The sequence below is a fragment of the Alligator mississippiensis genome, chromosome 5 (genome assembly GCF_030867095.1).
Source record: "Alligator mississippiensis isolate rAllMis1 chromosome 5, rAllMis1, whole genome shotgun sequence".
In the NCBI taxonomy this organism is placed as follows: Eukaryota; Metazoa; Chordata; order Crocodylia; family Alligatoridae; genus Alligator; species Alligator mississippiensis.
Window position 1 is genome coordinate 199,296,875 of NC_081828.1, and position 19,368 is coordinate 199,316,242.

The following is a 19,368-nucleotide window of genomic DNA, read 5'->3' on the forward strand; positions in this document are numbered from 1 at the left end:
TGAAGCTAGAGGAATTTGTATAAAAAACTAATTAAAACAGGTCAAGAAATGCATTTTAAAAGATGTTGAATTAACACTATCTTTTCTTTGAAAAGATCTATTGACATTGAAATTTAATCTTATCTGTTACAATGTTTATGAAAAATCCTCCTCAGAGTTGCTTAGTTTACCTTTACAAGTCATTAACTCATTCTATATCGGTGTTCATTACTTGAGAGACAGCTGGATTACTCTGCTATAGCTCCAACTATTTCCATTATATTTCCTAGCCATAAAAATTGCTACAAGCCAAAATGTGATGAGTGATTTTGAGATGAAGAACAATTTTAAATAAAACTTTAAGAGAATCAGTTTGCAGGATTTCAAGCTGAAAACAGGGTTACTAGTTTTTCATTCTGGAAACAAAACAAAACAAAACATACAAATGAAAAAAAACAAAAAACGTAATATTCCTTCATCCATAATACGAATGAGTAACTTAATCGTGTAATTATAAAGAAGCCACAAGAACAAAAACCATGAATAAATTACTTGGCTTCCTTCATTTAGACAAAAAAAAATCTTAAGGTTCTGTAACATGCTGACTTAAGACGTATATGAACCACACATAGAAAGCTGTCTCAATCTATTGCAGTAATGACTGAAAAAGGCATAGTAAGATAACTGTAACAGCTCCAAAGCCACTTGATTACAATGTGTAGGTTTTAAACACAAGTTATATACCCCTCACAATATACTTGTTAAATTGCTTAATCATACTGGTTTTCCTTTCAACCATTCTGCACCAAAACACCTTCCTCAATTGTACCTCCCTGCTGTTCTGAAAGTCCTATTGTACAATTGCTTACAGGAACAAATCTTATTAATGCGGGTTTTCCTACTGAATGTAATGGTGGTACCTGTGTGAGTGGGTGGTGACAGGATCAGCCCCTTAGCCAGGTGCCATTTTAGAGGGAATGGCTGCACCTGCTTGTCTGGCTGCCGCTGCCACCACTATTGTCACCGCCACTGTCCGAGCCATTGTCCCAGCTGTCACTATCCCTCTGGGCAGAGAAATTGCTTGTTATGCCTCTGCATCATTAGGGCAAGGCTCTTTATGCACCTGTGGCCCCGATTCAGTGAAAAGTATGTGTTCATTAATCTTATTCCTGTTGAGGTACAATGTAGGCCTACTTCCCAATGAAACTTGTGGGACTATGAAACAAAGATAAAGTGAATCCCACGCTTAAATATTTTGTTGAATCAGGGCCTGTGTAATAAATAGCAATAATGGTCCTTTTGGTAAACAGTCATGTTTTAAAAGTCCCTAATAGAAATATTTGATCATGTATATTTTAATGATACTTCTGCCCACGTTTTGTTTCTCGATTTTAAAAAATGCCTTATTAGAGGGAACCTTTTTCCCCTTGAAAACATGCTTTTTAAAATAGCAAAAAGCAGTGACAGGTAAAATACATTTCTGATGGAAACAGAGACCAATGAAAGCAAACTTGCTGAAACAGAAGGGGCTGATTATATGCCTTCCAAACCCTATTGTATTCATTTACTCTCTGAACATATAATATAGCATGTTATATAGCATGAGGCTGTAGTACAACATGTTACATAGCATGTGCACAGCAATAGTGAGATCTAGCAGAGTGAAAAGGAATCCTCTGCAAGTTTTAAGACTCCTTGCATTTGTTGCTTTGCACCTTCTTGTTTGCATTGGTGGGGCTGTAATCACACATGGACTCAGTGATGGATATCATTCTGTCCTTTCCTTTTATGCTAGTCTACTACAGTGAGTCGTGGTTTTATGGTACAGATAGGCCTACTCACTACAATGCATGAGCCTGAAAAAGAGGCTTTGCAATATATGTTTTGTGCGTTCAGGCACTTACAGGTAGACAGATGTACTATACCACATGCTGTTATATGTGCATTCAGGTATATGCCTTCTGGGCTCTAAGATTAACAAAATTATGGCTTTCTGACTGAATGGAGGGAGCATCCTTCAAGACACAGTTTTTGTTGTGCTGAATATTGACTAGTATATTGTACACATTTCCTGACAACATCTTATTTCAGAAACTTTTCCACAATAATGTAGATTAATCTGGAATTCTGCTTCTGCCTCTTTAATGCATATTCATAACATAGAAACCCAGTCAATTATTGTGATAGGTTCGCTAGCAGGTGGAGTGTGTTTTAAGATTTGATGGATGTGGGATTTGATGGAATAATCTCTGGAAAATTTGGGGGATTATTTTTATGATGGGAGTTTATATAAAAAGTGAGAATGTAAGCAGATTTGAAGGTGATTTCATTATGTTTTTACATTTGTGTGCTTTTACCATTTTAAATCTAGAATAAGTTCATGCTTTGAACAAATGAAAGTCTCTTAGGGTAAGCAATGAACCACGCAAATAAATGCTGCCTAAGCAGTATATTATGAAATAACATTAACAGTATGCAGCCATGTTTCTAAAGGGATATATTTTTATTGCATTTATTTTCCTAAGCAGCAGGCTGAACCAGAAGGAAATTGTATTTTATATTTTACCCAGGTTTCATGTTTTGCTGTACATGCTTGTGCATTATATATTATACAGCATGCATTTTGACTTATAATAATACAACTGAGAACATGCACGCATCAACGTGTTCTACAGAAAAAATGCAAATCAGAAGCAAAGTAAAATTTCATTTTTCATTAAATAGAAAGGGGTGGGTGCGAAGATTAGTAGCAGAAATGATGTGAAAATAGGGGCTCGATCCCATTCCTATTAAAATCACTGGACTCTTTAGGTGAAAGCAGGATCAGTCCAGCTAGGGACTCTTGTTTGTACATCTCGCTCACATGGATAGCTGCATTGTCTTCAGTGTAAATTGACTTCAGTGGCAATACTTATCTGACCTAGGGTCACATTAACTGATGTGTTAACTAGCGGATCATTTCGAAATTAGAGTTTCTAAAGGAAAACAAAAGTTAGGATTGCACACCCATGAAAAGCACTTTATTCCATTTCTAGAGTACATCATCACAATGTAACATTCAAAGGGGTTTTAAAAATATACTTGGATAACACACCAAAAACTATCATACTAGACTTCCGATCCATTAAGTGCCTTGTTAAATATCTATAGCAGCACAGGATCTAACTTCGCAGAAATAACTATGTAAAAATGCTAATAATTTCTTTATATTGTTACTAATGAAACTTCAGAGCTATGAATACATATGTTTATATTTAACTTCTATTTATATACTTAAATACAGGCACTCTAGTAATAACCATATTAATGTATCAGCATGTGCTCTAGCAATGTGTATATTAACCTACATGCATATTCATATACAGGGCTGAACTGAATGAGAGTTTTGTCACTGGCTTCATTAAGAGTTGGATCAACTCTGTACTTTTTCATGTACATTGGGGCAAATTCCCAAGGCAGAATCTGGCTCATTACATTTTAATTATTTACCATTAAGCACAAATGTTTTGTAGGATCTTATCATTTTAGTGCACTCATGTGGTGTTTCCCTTCCAGTGCTACTATCTTCACACCCTCCCATTATATCAGCTTCCCTCCAGCCATTTTCCTTTGTCTCCTATTTCTAAATAGGAGACATTCATCGTAATTCTTTGTGCAATTATGATTGATTAATTAACAAACCTTTGGTTTCAGACCTGGTATTTTGCTCATGTGCTCAAGCCATTTATAACCTTGGCTGAAAAGCCAAGATTGAAAGTCAGCCCTGTAATGAATCTCTTTGCATCTTATGTTCTTCATGAATACTGCTTGTATTTTGTTATTTTGGTTATACTGTTTTAGTGTGAAATTTAATCCGATACAGAACCCTGAGACCTGGATCCTGCAATTAAATCCTGCAGACAGATCCCTCTTGAAGCTGGTAGGGTTCTGCACAGATGGAAGCATCCATCCATGCAGTCAGTTATAACATTTCTGACCTCAGGTGTTAAAACTCATGAGCTGAAAGTCTCTTCCCCAATCTTGAGATTGACTTAAAAACCATGTGATTGTAAATGGATTGTAGACAGGGGGTCCTTTATATTTTGTTTTCTGATTTTTGTTCCTTTAAGTCACTCTGAGCTCATATTTTCAAGATATTTTTCTACAAACACGCACATTGGAAACTTTATTTTAAAAAGGAAATAAAAGAATACTGAGAGTCTCATCTAATCAGGTGGGTGTGGCTTCACAAAAATCATCAAATATTGTGATGAAATTCTTGAAAACAATACCATAAGAAATGCAACAATATTGTGCAATTTAGGGCAACATGTACGTGTTAAATTTAGATAACCAAGTTTAGAGCCATATACATTCCCCAGTGTGCAAGCAATCACAGGGTTTACGTCACCCTAAAATGGGGTGTCTGATCTAAAGTTGGCTCACATCAGAGGTGAACTAATTTTAGATTGGCAAAGGGTTGATCGAATCTAGCAAGGGATAACCTGGCTTAGTGAACACTTGCACATATTCACAACCCAGCCCCAGGGCTGGGAAAGCCCAGTCACTCACCACAGCCCTGGGGCTGTGCTGTTTTTACCCTCCTGAACCTAACTAGAGTATTTTTAACCTCCTTCCCCCACTGAATTTCCCCCCCCCCCCCCAATTTACTTGCCTCCAGCTGCCCACATCTCCTCCCAGCAAGCAGCAAATGCTTGATTGCACCCTTGGTGTCTAAATTAACTACCAGTACTTTTAGGGGCTGGAGAACAGCAGGATATAGATGTGTACTGGGGGAGAGAGCTCTCTACCCCACCTCTGAGCATGACTGTAAGTGGAGGAGAGTATAGCAGCAGTGTGTCCATTGCACAGGCTGCAATAGTGACTGCAGAAGGACTGTTACACACCTCCCTACAAAATCAGGCTGTAAATAGACAGTGCATTTGTCTTGTGACCCTGCAGATGTACAAAACTACTGTGCTATTTAAGTCCTGCTGAGGCATGTAGTATAAAATATGCCATCACTTTTTCCTGGGATATCATGGGGCACATCTGTAAGGATATCATGGGTCATTCTGTATCAAGCTGCCCAGGATATGTGCTCTGGCTGGCCATCAATTGGCTGAGGAGCAGGAATGGAAAGGCTACATGTGTAAATGACCATACTGCTTTTGTTTTGGTCAAAACCTGGGGAAATCGGAACCAAGTCAAATGCAATGTCTACTTATAGCCTGTGAGTTGAATTTTCTGCTTCCTGAACTGCTGGTAGAGTTCTTCACACACAATTCTTCAAAGTAGCATTTGTGTAGGGAGAGGTCAATTCCATCCTCCAAGAATTCTCCATTACACTTGTTATCTAATTTCACGGATACAATTTTACTCTAAATTTTGATTGTCCAAATAGCTGGAGGTCATTATGTGGTTTGGGTTGTGGAACAGTGGGACAGGAAGCTCCATTCTTCCCTCTATAAAGAGAAATACTGTTGAAATACTATGCATGTGTGAGGACAAATGAAATAATGATAAATAAAGTATTGATTTACCAGTCTCACATGCTATACTATTTCAGGGAGTGTATAAACATTTGCCACAACGAGTCTATGATTATGTGGTTTGCTTTAAGCCACATGATCATAGACTGGGAACAATATGTACAAAAATTTGCTGGTGCCGGGAGGTGCTCAGTGAACCCAATGTAAATAACTTGGTGTGGGGAGGGGGGGCAGCTGGTGGGTCCACAGGAAGCATTATCCGACCAGGTTGGGGAGGCCAAGGGGTTAAAAATAACCCAGTCAGGGTTGGTGGGGTAGGAAGAGTACAACTCCAGAGATGAAGCTAGTAGTTGAGCTTTCCCAGCCCTGGAGCTGGACTCCAAACCTGTGAAGATGTTCATTGGATTGGGTTAACCCATTCCTAATCTAAATTCACCTATTCAGGTAAACCAACTTAGATTGGGCCTGGTATTTTTGGCTCAGTTTAAACCCCTCTCATAGCTGCACTTTTGGGAGTTTAGATCAACCCTAATTAGGTCAAGCTAAAAGTAACACCTGTGTGTACCCTCAATCTTTAACCAGCCACACACAAAAGACTTATTTCTCCAAAAAGGGCTTGGGATCACCATGCATCCCATAATTTTTATAGCAATTATTGTTTACCTGCTTTTAAAGTGAATGCCCTCATGGACTTGTCAGACCAAGGGACTCTGTCATTCTCAGATTTTTCTATACCTAACTCCTAAAAATCCAATAGAACTAGTTCTATGCGTGATCGGATGCATCTACACATCTCCTTTTGGAAGTACTAAAGCACGGCACACTATGGGCTGTTACTGCACTGTGCGGGCAACCCATGCTTAGATTTCCCTGCTATGTCACCGTAGCAGTGTGCTGTAACTGGGGAGTGTGCCACTGGTGATGTAGCTGGCGATCATGTGTAGACCCCTGTGATTGCTGTGTCTCCATAGCTCACTGTATGGCGACGTAGCGTGTCGCTACATCACCATAGGGTGATGGGTAGATGCACCCATCATGCTAGCCAACAGTCCACTGTATTGTGCTTGAAATAACATATTTTAGGTTATTCCTACAGTCTGTGACTACAAAAATCTTTTATAATATTCTCTCTGGTGATGGTTTCAAATGCTACTATCTTCACTCATGCCCTGCAGAGCTTGGACAATATGAAGAAATAATGTAGTTATGAATATTTTTATCATGCAAACTTGGGAGGGAGGGGATAGAGGGGAGAACTCAATTAGGATGTTTGATTTTTTTTAAAATTAAATTATAAGATTTTGTCTCAAGCATTTGCTAGAATGACACATGGTTTCTATAAGTATACTATTAATGCAGTATGCACAAAAATCAACCAAAATCTATACGTCTCAGTTGGAATTGAGGATGTGGAAATGTGTGTTTTTAGGGCTGTACTGCTGGCATGTCATCTATGCTCAAAGTGAACTGTATTAGCGGGATTAGTGGCATATGTTCACAAGTAATGCGGACTGTGAGGGGTTTCCTGATTTTTCTGAATTATTTGTTTGCTCCCCAGAGAAGAGTGAATTTAGACACCCCAGCAATTTGACTCTTTAACACATTAGGGCCAGATACAAACTTTATACTTTTATGGGTATAAGTGACATCACGCCTCCCCTAGTCCTTATTTATGATGGCAGTGCTTTTAGAGAAAGAGAGAGTATTTTATTTACAATGTGATAATTTTATCTTCAGAGAACAACAAGGGGCCAGACTTGTATTCCACCTACTGAACATCTAAATGGACTTTGGCATCTAACTGAAATTCTATTCCATCCTGTTCAAGCCCCCAAAATCCATTTCTTAACATAACATACTATCTTCTTACCCTAAAGACATTCACAATAAAGCAGTAGAAAGGAGGACTACAGAGTCAGCTTCTGTATTCCCATATTTTCCAGGACTCATGCTGTGATTTCAGTCAGCGTCCACAAATGCCTCTTTAAAACCCGCAGTGCACTCCATAGTTTACATGTTACCATTTCTGTTTCTTCCAGCTGTGTGTGGAAGTGGTTCTGAGTGCCTACCTCAGTGGAAGTCAATGCTAGGTATACTCTGAGAATGCATACTGGCATGGGTTTTTCCAGCAGTGTAGGCACAAGAATCCCTGCATTTGTAAATCCCAAAGAAGTTTAAGTGTAAGAGAGATGCAGAATGACTTATTTGAGCCAAGACGGTGGGTTCTCTGGGCAGATACAATGGGCACTGACAGACATGAAACTTCCTGCTGTAACTCATGGAGCTTTGCAGGAAGCACCATGAGTTACAGTGCTCCCCCTGACCCAACAGACATTCACTGTTGGGTCTGGGGGGCTGGGGGATCAAACTCCAGTTTGGAGTGGCTATGTGTCTGCAGTCACTCTCCTCTAGCCCCATCACCCCCCAGCTTTGGTGCTGTCTTCAGAATGGGAGGAGGGGGAAGGGAGGGGAAGAAGCTCAATCTGTGGTTTGTCCAGCCTTCAGTGGAGGGTGAGACAGGTGGATTGGACCTCCCTACACCCCCAAGGTGGGGGGGGGGCTCCAGTCCACCTACCCCACCCTCCAGTGCAGGCTGAGCAAACCCGAGACGGAACTCCTGCCCTTCCCTTCTCCCCCTCCCATTCTGAAAACAACACCGAGTGCGGGGCTGGGCTGTATCAGCCAGCCTTGCTCTCAGCACGCACTGACAGAAGTTAATGAAGGCTCTCCATTTTGGAGCACCTTCATCTGAACTTTCATTGCCATGTGATTGGGTAGTTTTAAAGTGCTCTGCAGCTTTGCAGTTCTGTAAGGGCACAACTGTAGAGTGCTTTCAAGAGGCTGATTGTATGACAAATGTAACTTCTGCACCCAATAGTTCAACTTCAGGCACCCAAGTAGGGTTTCTGGCAAAAATGTAGTTGCCCAGAGGGTCTCAGGTGCTTAAGGAAGTTAGGTAGATTTTCTCTGAATTGCCATCATGCTTTTGAGCACTTAAGTACTGTCCATCTTAGCCACCCAAATCCCTTTGTGAATCTCACTGCAGGAACCGCTCTCTTCTCTCTCACAACCAGTTTATTACCAGACTGTTTGTTTTTCACCACCTAGTGGTACAAAGGGAACAGAGTCGGCTGTCTGTTCTTACCTGTTCTCCAGATTGCAAGTTCTTTGCTGGTCCTCAAGGTGAAGTTACACATTACACTTGCAGCATACTAAGGGCACTTAAAACACAAGTGTCCATTTGTTAAAGCTCATTAACCTGTGCCAAGTACCCTCTGAGTGTCTCAACGCTGCTTCAGGTGAGAGTTAACTCTGGGCTGTGCTACCTAGTTCATGTTAGTGCAATCTGATCCATGAAGATACAAGAAGCAGTTTTCAGTCCTCCACTATCCCAGGATGCACCACTCCCAGTTCTCTGCCTCCCCTGAAGCAGGGCTAGAGCCCAGGTGCTGTGGTTCATAGCCATGCCCCTGCTCACCAGCCCTCTAGTGGCAAGTCAGAACTATGCAGGCAAGAAATGGTATTAACTCTTAATGTGCAACTGCTCACACATATTCTAACTTTAACACTGCTTAACTTTCCACAGATTTAGTATGGCCTAAGTGTAATGTGTGATTTCTCCCTAGTATGTGGTTTCTCAGAAAGTTGAAGAAGATGCATAGGTCTTGTTGAAGAAAGAAAGTATAAAGAAATCCACATGCTGAAACTGGTAAAGTTTGGACTTGAAGTTTCTTTCCTTTTATTCCAAGAGCTGTCTCCGTTTTTAAAGACTAATTTCAGCAGAGTCTTATGACTTTTCTATTGTTTTCATTATTGTCATCAGTCATTTCTCTCAAAAATGCTAAATCAAGAAAACGAGGGGTGGTAATTGCTTTGTGGGATAAAGAAATAAATCTCACGTCAGATTTGATACTTTTGCAGTATTTGCATTTTCAAAGCATGCCCCCAATTTTGCTGTGTGTGAGTTTGCATATGTTTGAAAAGATACAACCCCAAATGTTAGCTAAACACAAAAGCTACTAATTATTCTCTTGTCTCGTTACCCTCATTTGGATCTCGGAGCATGGGAGAGAGGTGTTGCTTAGTTAGCTTGTATCCTAAGGTTTACCCAACTGCAAACAAAGTATGAACTTAAGAACCTACTCAGATGAGGGGCTTTGTAGCTGTTCTCCATTTGCTGGCATGTTGCTGAGCTGCACTCATTGAGCTTTTAAAGGTTTTCCTTCACTGGGGTCCAAATTAGCTCCATTTTCCCTGATGGCATTCCAAATACAACTGAGCATGGTACTTAATGGGAAATGTGGACTTGCTGAGTGCAACCACTGGCACAGGCATCTCGTATAGATCATTTGATCAATATTATAAAAATGTAGCAAAGAAGCAGAATAAGAATTCATACATTACTATAAAAAAGCCATTGCGAATACCAAAATTCATGGATTAGCAACTAAACAGAAAACCCCGATGAGAGTGCCACCTTACAAATTTATTTAGTTATAAAAGCATCAATGTCTTTCTTATTTGTGTTGACACCTAAAGCCAGGGTTTGTGCACCACATATTGCCATAAATTGGCTGCAAGCATAGTTTTTGTGTCTGTGGGGCTCATCTGATTTCAGATGTCACCAATCCTTCATTGATTATTTATAATTGTCATGTGCTACTTACAAATGTAGAGCCTGACCATGCCACCCTTACCCCCACAAGTAGTTATTACACATGGAGGCCATCCCATTAAATGAAATAATTACATGAGTAAGCATTGCAAGAACTATAGTATAGTTACTATAGAACTTACTATAGTATATTATGTGGTAACTGAGTTTTAATAGCCGGATATTTCTGCTATAAAACCCTAAGTAGAGGTCACAGTGCTCTTGGTTGAAATCAAGGGTTTTGAGGAGTGGTGACATAAGGTTTACCTTATCAGCATTTTGGAGGATACTTTTATTGTCGGTGTGGGAGGTATGTATACAAGTGTGTATGTGCACAGTATTATTGTGGGGTTTCTGGGCCTAACTACATTAGAAATAAGCAATAATAATAAAATATGGGTGATTTGCCATATAGGAGATATAAAATAATCTACTAATAAAACCTACAATGCTTGTTTGATTTTAAAAAAGAATGCCTCCTACCTCTTAGTTTAATATGACTGATCCATTAGTTAGTGGAGAAGAAAAAAATCAGTGCGGGGAAGGTGGACACCTATAAACTTAATGCAGAAATAAACAAAACCTTTGGAAATTGCAAATTAGATATGCCTTTTGTTTTAATTTCTTTTTATATTTGAGAACCATAGTTAGGCTTAGAAAATGATTGCTAGAAACTTTATTGGTGTACTGTAGGTTTCAAGTCACAAAGGAGAGGTTATTTAAAATAAAATGGCCCAGAAAAGACAATATCAATATATGATAGGAATCAAATATTTCAGGTACTAAAAAAATAAAATAAAGGGAGTCACTAGCACTGGTGCAACTTGCTTCTTTCTGATTTGGTCACATATCCTGATTAACTGTAAAATAGTCTCAGGTTTAGGACATACTGTCCTCCATCGAATGCTTAGCAAAGAAAGGTTATTAACATTGAATGGGGACGGTTCTCTCAGGAGAGCTGCAGATAAAATGACCAGGGAAAGAAATAGCACAACTTCTCAAATTAGCATAATTAGTAATTATCTCTTAATAGCCCCACTTGGCTTTGGAGACTTGGCACTTGAAATTCCGCTTAAAGTTCAGTGAGGAAAAACAAATTTCACGCTGAAATGTCTCAATAACACAGCTGAGCTGCTGAGGTAATCGTCTGGTTTAGGTAAAGGGAAGAAGATGAACATATGGATAGCCAAGACCTCGCCTGTCCGTACTGTGTTAGTGTTTGCATACGTGCCATCAAGCCTTGCTGATACACTTGCATCCTTTTTTGAAGGTAAAGAGGGAATAACTTTTCTATGTCCCTCTGACAAGATGAGGCTGGTAATAAACTAAAATGTGGTAGCCTTATCCCTTTTGCAGTAGCAGAAAGGGATGTCACTTCTTATGCAAACCTAATTGAGAAAATAATAAATGGAGACAAACAAGCTAAATGGGGGATAGAAACAGCAGTCTTATCATAGCCGGTGGCAGAATTAAACCCTTCCTGTTCTTGAACATCTCACTTCAGGCAAAATTGGATGAGGAGATGCAGGGGATAGCTGGTAGTCATAAGATTTTTCTCTCTGGCAAGGAACCAGATGCTTCTGTCTGAAAGAGAACAAAAGGAGGGGAGAAATATTTACTGTACCATTTTTTGCATAGCTAAAACCAGCCCTCTTTATCCCCAGGCTAGGAGTAATTTATCAGCTGATCTCTATCAAAACAAGTCTGTTATTAATAAGTCATACTTGATTTACGTGCTGCACAGCTGGTTTTAAGCCCCTCACCAGAAACTATGAAGGCGATCAGTATACCTCGTTTGGAATAAGAAAACAAGGCGCCGCAGTTAGATTCTTTAACAGACCATCCCCTTTTGGACTATTCTGTTGCTAATGAACCTTGGGGGCTGCTTTTTAAAACCATATCAGATTTCCTGGGTTGTAACAAGTATGAAAAATCAACTGCACAGTCTTCTGTGGGCACAGCGGAGCCCCTTTCTAGTAAAACTGTAGGTGCCTTTGAGAAGAAGCATGAACACTGCAAAGCATGTAAAACAAAAGGGCTCCTCCATTGCCCCGTTGTGCCACGTCAACACTCAAAATAGAAAATATGAAGATAAACTAGTCAGAGGAGGCTGACAGCTGTTATAAAACTGATAAGCTGACACTCCTTGTGACCAGAGAATAAAAACGGCTTGGTTGGGAAACTCTAATTAAGCCTGGCCAAGGTCCATTAGCTCATCTTCACTTGTAGCTTCTCAGTCTCACACCCTATGGATCACCCTTATTATACAGGTTCTAGGTGAGAAATGTGATTAAGCAGTCTGCTCGTCTGTGTTTCAAAGGGGCAACTTCTGCAAGCTTTCTAAACACCTTCATCAGCCAATAAAAGTCATTTAAAAATTCAGATAGGGTATGAAAGCAAGGAAGGAGTGGCTTGGTGGGGAGGAAAAAGGAATTAGAGGTGAAATGACATTTAAAAAGTATGAAAATGATTTGAGCCAGAATTAACTACGAAAAATAAAAAAATGCAAAAATCCAACAAAATCTGATATGAATATTTACAGATGGAAGGACAGAAAATAGAAGGTATTCCCTTCCTCCCTTCCACCTCTCTCTAGGATGAACGCTTGACAAATAAATTACTCTTACGTGCTAGTTAAGGGGTGAGTGTGGGGAAAAAAAATTCTGATGGACATCTGAGCTTTTTCAGGAATATCTCCTGATATGCCATATGTGGGTGGCAACTAAAAGAAAGTCCTACAAAAGAAAAATGCCCACCCTTTGACAAGCCTCTTCGTTGATTGATATATGTTTCTGCTTTCTTCTAGCTTAACAGGAACATGAGCTGCAGTTTCAGGACCAGATATACTTAAAACCAAAGAAAAAATGCTTGTGGCTTGGTTTTTCAGAACCTGCAGTGCTAAATTTGATTCTTTTTGGTTCTTCCAAACTTGATTTTTGTGGGGCAGATTTGCATCCACAGCTCCTACGTGAAGAAGTCTGTATGCTTAAAAATTGCTTAATAGTAATGATGGGCTTGTTAAGGCACTTGACTGGGATACAAACGAGCAGGATTTAATTTTTGGCGCTGCTATAGATTTTTCTTTGCTCAAGGTGGTATCACTTCATCTCTTTCTGCCTAAGATCCCTGTCTGCAGAAAAGAGATAACACTTCATTTCTCCCACATTTTGTCTCTTATTGATTTAGGCTGTAAACATATTAAAGAGTGTGTCACATTTAAGTTTTGTCCAGCACTTAGCACAATGGGATCTCATTTGGAAACTCTAGAAGCTATTGTAAAAGTAATATTAATAATTAATGCATTAAATTGAGTAGGTATAGTTGCAGAGGCCACTGCTTTGACATCTTCCTATATAACAAGAATTAATTATGTTGGCTTAATTCTGCAGTGTTAGACAACTTCCAGCGGAGTACTGAGAGCCCTTGACGCCTATCAAGTTCAATGTTAGCTGAGGACAGTTAGGAGCTTGTATGGGATAGGACCCATACAATTAGTTTGTGGGCTGGTTTTAGGGATAGAGCCAGAAAAGGAGAGAAACATACAAAATTGCATGAGCAAAAAAATGCCTGAGGATAAATCTTTCTTTTTTAGAAATGCCATTGAGTCATACTGGCTTTGCAGGCAGCATTTAATTGCATCAAGATGCTGCTGCTGGTCCTCTCTTTCCAATTCCCTTTCCTCCTTCCTTCCTGAATTTGGAACCATCAATTCCAGCAATTTTCGAATTGCTGGTAATTCAGCAGGAGAGGTGAATAAGAATATATTGTATATTACATGAGTGCTGCTTTCAAACAGAGTTAAGCATAACCTTCATTTTTAGCTCATGCTAAGAAAATAACAGTATTTTAACTGAGAAAGTAAATTAGAAAACCTAACAAACCCTATAAGGCCTACTTTCCTTCATCTAAAAAAAAAAGTAGGTCAGTGTTTTATGCTATTCACATTAGTGTCATTCATTTTAGCTCTACTAATAAAAGCTAATGGCTGGTTAAGCAGTAGTGGAACAGAATCTCAGATAAGAAATAAAAAACAGGAACATAGAAAGGGAAAAAAATTAAAAAATAAAACACTAAATCATTGTAATGTACCTATAAAATTCCTTAAGTTACATCAACTAACACCCTGGTTTTGAAATCCCCATATGCACCATGACCAAAGCGCAAATGAACTGGAACGTGGTAAAAAAAGAGAATCTTATGTATGTCTTTAGCTTCAGGTCAGCTATCAAGCACACAGCAGATACTAAATCTGGGTTTTAGCCTTATCGGACACAACTTGTTGAGTTCATGGATGGTTTCTCCATTGTAAGCTTACAGGGTCTGGCCCTATTAATTGTAATCAAGAAAGAAATATGTTGTATAATTGTATTATTCCTGCAAAATATTTACTCTTCTAGCTTTTATTCATATTTCTGCCTCTATCGCAGGAAGAAAAGAGATATTACAATGTACGAATTCTGGGTGGCAATTGTAAACTAAGTGTAAAGTAAGTAAAGTTTATATAAAGTAAGTAAAAATTCCACGTGCCTGATACTGATGTGCATAAAGTCTGTTAGAGCAAGTCAAAATAATATGCTATTTTTAATGTAATGTTGGATCTCTTCCTGTGCTCAATTGGGCATTACCCCAAAATTTCTAAATCAAAGCATTTGAAAATTTAAGATTAAAAAATGTTTTGAGAACTATTTGCTTTTTGGCTTTTGGATCATGTTTATAGGCTTTTTACTGCAACTGCAACTGAGTGATTGTTTTTCTAAAATAAGAATGAGATGAGATGCTGCTCAGAGATCTAAGTGGAAGGTATTTAAATAAGGTGTCAAAGACTGCAGGACTTGTCATAAAATCAAGGAAGGAAAGAATTTCATAAGCAGGAGGCTGAAGTTAGGCTACCCAGTGTGTAACCTAAATAAGAAGCTTGATTTTCCAGTGTTCCTCCATGAGAGCTTCTAAGTACTCAGCATTTTGGGAAACCAGGATGTGTATTTCTGAATCTATAATTTTGGGATGTGTTGGCTTAATAAAGTGTCTCATTCAAATTCATTCAATGTACAAAAAGTCAGTATAGCATTGGGTATCAAGAAAACTAGGCTCTAAATCCTAAATTCAATTTACTGTATAAATCTTTGACTCTTTCCCTTTACTGGTGAATTGTACCTTCTGTCAGATAGGAAGATATAGGAAGAATGGTATTCTCTTCTGCTTTTTCCATACTTTAGAAAAGCTGTGGATATATTTCAACAACATAAGAGTCTTCATGGCTCAGGGAGAGAAGAGGTAATAGGTGGCAAACAGGGAGGGTCATATTGGGATATTTTAACCTCTTGATATCTGAGAATTTAGATAATATTTCTGGGTGTTTTCCTAATTTCATACAAAGATGATATGGAATAACATCATGAATAATTCATATTGTCAAAAGAAAGATAAGATGCTCAGCTGATTGTTACAACTTTTACTTTAAAAGGCAGTGTTCCTTTACTTAGCAGGAGCCCATTGGCAATCCCTTGTAGAGAATTGGAAAACTGATGCCCTTTGCAATAAAGGTCACAGCAAATACCAAATGCACTTTGGTCCTATACAGCTGGAGCAAGCAGATGTCCAACATTGGGTGTGACTTTTTTCCTGACCTAACTGAAAATATTAGAATTTTGGGCAAAGAGTTGTATCAGACTTTTTCCACCCACCTTTTTGGAACTGGGTAAGGCAGTAGATCCAGATTTGGCAGCTTCGGGTCTTGTATGGCTTTAGATTCCAAGCTCCAAAGAAAAAGAATCAATGGAATTTAGATACTTAAATAATTTTGAGGATCTGAGTTTTGTCTCTGTGCCTTATTTCTCTATATATAAGGATTTCCACTGTCAGAGGGCGTATCTGTTAGTACTTGTGAACAGCTTAAATTCAGTGGAAATGGAAAACAGTCAAACAAACAAACAAGCAAAAAGCCCTAGCTAAGAAGCAGGGGAAGGATGAAAGGGAAATGTGCTTGTTTTGTCGGTTGCTCCTATATTGGGAGAAGCCACTGTGTGAGCCATCTGTGGTTCTGATTAGTACCATGTGAAATTTTTGAGGCAAAACTGTTGGGGACTTTTTGGTTCATAAATGTGTGTCAATTTTTAAAAATTGTTTAAGCCAAGGTGCCCCAGAGTACTTCACTACAGAATTTTCAGAGTAAGAAGGTCCATTTTTTTCACTCCTGAAATATATTTTCCTTGGAAATTTATCTAAATTTGATTTTTAAGAAAGTTTCAAAAATCCAAAATATTCTGTTTCAGATCAGGGAAATATTTCCCTTATTTTCTGAAGGGTACACGTAATTCCTGAGGTACGAATCAGTGTGCAGGAATTTGTACCTTATAGGCTAAGTACAGGCAGTCAAAAAGCCTGAGACTGAATCAATGTAGTCTTTGGAGGTTAGTCTAAACTGCACAGATTAAATTGAAACAGAAGTGAACAGACATTTGCCTTTGATTCGGGGAATGCAGCCACATGCCTGCAATGGCTCAGACCAGAAGCTGGGGAGTGCTAGAGCATGGCTCTCTAGCTGTGTGTTCACTTCCTCTTCCTGCTGCCCCCAAGGTCTCTGGGATTTGCAGTCCACAATTACAGCAGCAGGACTCTGCAGGGTTGCTCATCACTTCTTCCTGCTTCCAGGTGCCTCTGGGATTTGTAGTCCACAGTTGCAGCCAGCAGTAAATTTGAGCAAGGGAAGGGGTGTTTAACACCCCCACTCTCTGGCCCCAGACTGGGATGCATCTACAGCCAAGTTTGCCTCCCCCCCGCCAGCCAGCCAGCCCTCACTGCTCCAGCTAGGGAGCAGAGAGGCAGGGCCAGCCCTGCTCTCTAGAGCAGACAGCACAGCACAGCTCAGCTTAGCTCAGGGCTGGAAAGCATGCTGGGATGCTGGGGGACTCTGATTTAACTTAAATGAGGAAGGGGTCTGGGACAAATTCCATAAATCGGCTTGACCCAAATCACTTAACCTGATTCAACCAGGTTTATCTTAAACTAGTTTCGTTCATTTTGAAACTGGTTTATGTGCACCGAAGTTATGTGCTGTTATGGGTTTAAACCAGTTTCTGATCATTTAAACTGGTTTATGTGTAACCTCTGTCCCTAGCCGTAGTGAATGGCACTTGAACCTAAACTAAATGGAATGTCAATACTAGCTCTGTGGCACTGTTCAGACTGTTTCCAAGAACTGAGCCCAACACACCCACTCCTGCTCAGTGCACTCCAAGTCCAAATCCTGACTGATATGGACTCTCTGTTCTGGGGATATCCTCTCTGGGGATCCCTCCTGTCATCCCTTTCAAGCACTAGAGAAACTAGGAGCTCCGAAGCATCAGGATGGAGTTCCTGGAGCACCCTTACTACCTCCAATCTGTGTTTGGAGTATGTAAAGCAGGAATGGGTAGGTGGAGCTTAGTTTTTAGTGACAAAGGGACAGGGTAGACATGCCCTCAATGCTAGACTATACACTACCTAGCCAGCTGGTGATAGGGTGAGGAAGGGGAGTAAGTGGTGTAAGACCACATGCAGCTGCAGTTTTTCATGAGAAACTTACAGTGGCTTTATGTTACTCATAACTCCTTTGGAAGCTTGACAGTGAAATCTGTTTCTTTATCAATACGTGTGTGTGTGTGTGCGCGCGCGCACGCACGCACACTTGCACACACAAAATCTGATTTAAAAGGGGCTTGATTTTCAACATGCTGAGTATTTTTAGCTCTCACTGATAGCTGCAGAATCTGCCAGTATTCAAGGCCCTAAAAGTTCCAATTTCCTGATTTAAGGAGCAAAAAACCAAAGAAGCTTTTTATCTTGGGGAAAGAAATGCTCATTTAAAGGTAAATATTCAGAACACTCAGTGTCCTGAAGGACTGGACCCGAAGTATCTCAGCCTAGAAAAAATTTAATTCTCTAGAACATTTTCAATAACTGGTTGCTACGGTTACTGCCACATATATCATAAGCAAGGGGTAGTTCAGCTTGCTAACCTGAATGCTTTCAATATTCTACCTATCCCCCAGTAGAAGAAAGAACTGATAAATGCTTTGAAGTTCTGACACCTGGTAAAGGGCAGTGATGTGTATACGTGCACACAAGGTAGTACATTGCACATTGAAGGTGCCATTTATGAAACTGTAAATATTGGAAATCAGGTTCTTAAATAGCTCAGTAAATAACAGATTTAGACATTTGAGTTCAAGGGAATGGATAAGCCCTGAGGCCAAACTCAAGTGAGGACAGTTTCTACCTAGATACAGTTCTCAGTCTATCAGCATCACTCTCAGTGTTGCCTGTACCTGGTCTCTGTTTGACCCAGTGTTCATTAGTACCTGACATTTTGTAATAAATATTCATATCTGACTAGAGATGCTAATCTGAGAAACAAATTGGTCACATTTAATTTGGCATAAAAGTTTGAGCTGCTGATATCAGAGCTTTTTAACATTAGTCTAGTTATGGGTCAGCATTGCTCAGATTGCTATAAACTGGAAATCAGAAGTGACAGCAGCACCTCATGGCATTAGCTGTAAAATTTCAATGAAAATAATTGTTTGCCTATTCTAGGGCCTGATTCTTCTCCTGTTGACTCAAATAGGAATTTTGCTACTGATTTAGTTGAGAGCAGGGCTTATGTACACATGATTAACTTTATACATGAGTCATCTTACTTAAATCAGTAGTACAGCTCATAGCTAAACATATGCTTACATACTTGCTGGATCCTGGACCTTTACTCAATATTACTGTAGATCAGTGACCAGCAAGCTTTACAAGCTGAAGGCTGGAACAACTCAGCTCCAGTTCAGCATGGGCCGGGTGGCTTTTGCAGCCTATCAGCAGCAGGGGGGTTTCATGCACCTGTGCCAGGGCCAGGCAGTTGGGAGCTGTAGCTGTACTGCTATTTCTCCCAATTCCCCTTCCCCTCTGCTGTACAGCTGCAGCATCAGTGTGGCTTTCAGCCTATGGGAAGCTGCACTGGGGTCAGGCAACTGGAAGCTGTGTCCATGCTCCTACCTTTCCTGCCCCCTCCCCACCCAAACACACACCCACCTTTCAGCTGTGGCATGGGCACAGGTGTAAGTTACCCAGCAGGGCTCCTTGCTGCCTAGTCCCAGCACGGGAACAAATAAAGCCTTCTGGCTCCACAAACTGGATCCAGTGTCTGTATGTTGTCAACCCCTGCTATAGATATGTTAAATGAACAAAACCTACAATTTCTATAGACAGCCACATCTGTATTTACAATGACTTTCA

General features: G+C 39.8%; 1 protein-coding gene across 2 annotated transcripts in view; it reads left to right on the forward strand.

Moving 5' to 3' along the window:
* The window catches only part of ADARB2 (adenosine deaminase RNA specific B2 (inactive)), a 612,280-nt gene that overhangs the window by 145,710 nt on the left and 447,202 nt on the right, over window positions 1–19,368 (forward strand). The gene's annotated exons all lie outside the window — the stretch shown is intronic.